A 3627-nucleotide genomic window follows, 5' to 3' on the forward strand; every position below is an offset into this window, starting at 1 on the left:
CAGTTATGCTAAACAATGGCTCCAGTTTGCTTTCCCTCTCTACCTTTGGATCATTATCATTATCATTATACAATTGTGTAGGAGATATGGTAAGATATCAAGACTGATGGGGTCTCATGCTGTTCCTGTTCTATCTACACTTACTTTTCTCTCATATACTAAACTAGTACATACTATTGTTATTGTACTACACAAGCGTGAGGTAACTCTTCACTGTACAAATGAGTCAGTAAGATCAGTTAGTTTATGGTATGAGGATCCTAATGTAGAATATGCTAAAGGGAAGCATGCTGGACTAATTGGATTCGCCCTATTGGTATCTGTTTTCTTTGTCATACCATACACACTGTTCCTTTTATGTCATCCAGTACTTGAGAAGTATTTGTCACAATTCAAACTGTTTAAGAGCTGGTGTCGTTTTAAACCTATTATTGATGCGTACAGTGGTCCAATGAAAGATGAGTATCGATTTTGGCCTGGTCTACTGCTAGTGGCTAGGATACCAGTGCTTTTAACTGTCACCTTTATGAAGAATGAATCATGTATCTTGCTATTGGTAGTAGCAGCTATTATCCTCTCCCTCAGTTTTATCTTTGGTGGTGTGTACAGAAAAAAATTGAACAGTGTCTTAGAATTTTGGTTCTTGCTAAACTTGTGCATCATGGCTTCTTTATTTTTAGCCTTTACTGATGACAGTAAAGCATTAATTTGGTACAATGCTTGTTTATCTCTTTTTATTTTTAGCTTTATTTTGATTGTTGTTTATCATCTTTACCTGCAGTTATTACATATGAAATGTTATGATGCTCTAATTAAGAAGTTATTGAAGAAACAAGACGAAGATGATGATCCTCTTTTAGATGTCACTGAATCACATCTAACTGTTGATCAACAAAGAAGAGAAATAGTACCAAGTTCTAATTTTGGTAGACGAGAATCAGTTGTTGACTTGTTTTAATCTTTACAAAGTATTTTTGGATGTCCACTTTTAAATAATCATGCTATTCTTATTAGCTATTTTTAGTTTTAGAAACTATGAGCTATTATACATAGAATGTTCAGTGTGAGTTTTGTTTTCTAATTGTCCGTGACGTTTCACTCTTTAAAAAAATAAAATTATTAGTGACGGTTCAAATTTATGGAGTATAGATGTGTACCTCATGGGTGGAAATTTTTACTCAATTTAAGACATAACCTAATATATACTATACAAGTAAATAAAAAACAACAAAAATGGGAAAATAGTAAGATTGAATTGGGAAAAACAAGCGTAATAGTGTAAAAATATTCCTATAATTGTTTTCACCATGTTTCCATTATTTTTTCTTAAATTAATAAAATACATTCTGAGCTGTTATAATGGCGTCAAACCACAAGGCACAAACCCACACGGTGGCCTGCAGCTGGAATTTGTTTTCCATTTTGTCATGATTTTGTTCTTTCCTTGCTTCTTTTTGAAGCCACATGTCCCGTCCTTGACCCAAGCACAAAGGAATGATGTAAAAGCCAACTCGAGTGCTTTCTTGGCTTAAAAGATTTCCTTGTTGATAGAAGATGATGAAAGAAGAAAAAGTCTGAAGAATTTATTGCACTTGAATTTGGGCATGTTCTCCAGAAATGCTCTCGCCGCTACATTGCAGTCCACTTTGAAGGTACCAGGAGAATCGCTCAGTAAAGGAGAGATATGCATGCATGGGGCACAGTGAATAGAACAGTAATGTAGAGAGAGTAGCAAAATGATAAATTCATTATTTAATTGATATAAGACATGAATGTACAATATACATGTACATGTATTTATTATTATATTGTGTCCATTCCTTTATTATAGGGTACAGCCTTTATTTTCTTGAAAGTATTTAATAATAATAATAATAATAACAATAATAATAATAATTATACAGTATATATGCATGTACTTACATGTATGTTTGTCTGCATGAGTTAGAAATTAAAAGATTATACAGAATATATAGTATACAGTATGTATGTAAGTAATTAGTAAACCCTCCCATCTGAGAGAGCTTGCTCATGAGAACGGATGGAATGACAGGGATGATGGTAAGAGGACCGTGCACCTCTCAGACACATGACAGAGCTCCTAACAAGAGAGAATGAAATATGGCAATGAATCCAGATTAGTCCAGTAGAATAGGATTTGGAGTTATGGATAGAGAGTCTAGATAAAAGATGTTTATTAGATGCATTCCTCCTGCAGTGGTAAAGACTAGCGGTGTAAAAGAGGCATGCTCAACATTGCAGATCCTTTTACCATATTGACATCCTTTATCCTTCTCATTTCTCCTATGGCAGGCTTTAATAGAAGATTTGGTACAGAAGATAGGGTACGTTGCACAGACTTGGGTCAAATACAAATAGTATTTGTAATTTGTTGTATTGAATTACTTTTGAAAGTATTTGTAATTTGAGTTTTTGTAACAGGAAGTATTTGTATTAGCAATTTCAATACAGGATGAAAGTATTTAAAATACAGCAAAATACTTTAAAATACTTTGATGTGAATGAAAGATGCCGTTTGAGTGACAAAACTTTTGAAACACTAATGTTCATGAAATGCAGTGCATGTAACTAAATATTATTGGTTATACATGCATACATAATGAAAAGAGACTTTCAATTTACTTGATTGATTAATTAATAAAGCTAATTGATAACTGTTATACCATATAGTGGGAAATTTTGGAGGGGCTAAAATTTGGCAAATCGCTAAATTTTGGTGATTGGTGAATTTTCATTTGATGAATTTGTGGCCATGTGCCATTGAGAATGCATATAATGGCTCAAAATGACGGGTTTTTTATTTTGGCGAATATCTATCAAAATGCCACACACGAAATATATGGTATATACAGTATTACTAGGGGCACTTCTCATCACTTATCTATAACTTTGTAAAAACCTTCCGAAAATATTTTCCAAGCTCTTGTTTGTAGAGGAGTTTGTTATTGACGTATTGCTGGGCCATCCTCTCAGCCTGACCTATAGAATCAAATGATGGAATCATTTTTATGATCTTTGTTTTAACTCAGGTAGAATAATTAATAAATGAATACTATAGAGATGGTAGAAAAATTTTGTTGAATTTTTGCATTAAAAACAACCATCATCGAACTATTATGTGTATATGCTCAATGGCAAATAGCTATGAATTTATCAAATTAAAACCAACCGATCGACAAAAATTTTTTTGTGAATCACCAAATTTCCCTCTTCAAAATAACTAGCTACATTGATTTTACAAGATATGTACATCGCTCTACTCTCTATATTAATGTTTTATTTTGTTCTCTCAGTGTCTTATGAAGATTCAAAAGAGGATCAGTCCAGTCAACCCAAGAGACCCTGTCCCTCTCCTTCAGAGACCCAACAACATTTCTTCCTTTGCCTTCTCTTGAATTCTACTGCTACCTTGTTGCTATAGAAACTGACCCTGCCCAACAATGCCTACCTATTACTGTATGGAAGGTGCCCAAAATATTTTAATTTTTATCTCACCTCTTGAAAAGATTTTTAGGTTAGCTCATTCATATAATGTGTACACATACATGTACATTGTACAGTTACAATCAAGAGTGGATAATTATCCACTCTTAGTACAATACATAT

This window comes from Amphimedon queenslandica, unplaced genomic scaffold (assembly GCF_000090795.2).
Source record: "Amphimedon queenslandica unplaced genomic scaffold, v1.1 AMPQUscaffold_13078, whole genome shotgun sequence".
In the NCBI taxonomy this organism is placed as follows: Eukaryota; Metazoa; Porifera; class Demospongiae; order Haplosclerida; family Niphatidae; genus Amphimedon; species Amphimedon queenslandica.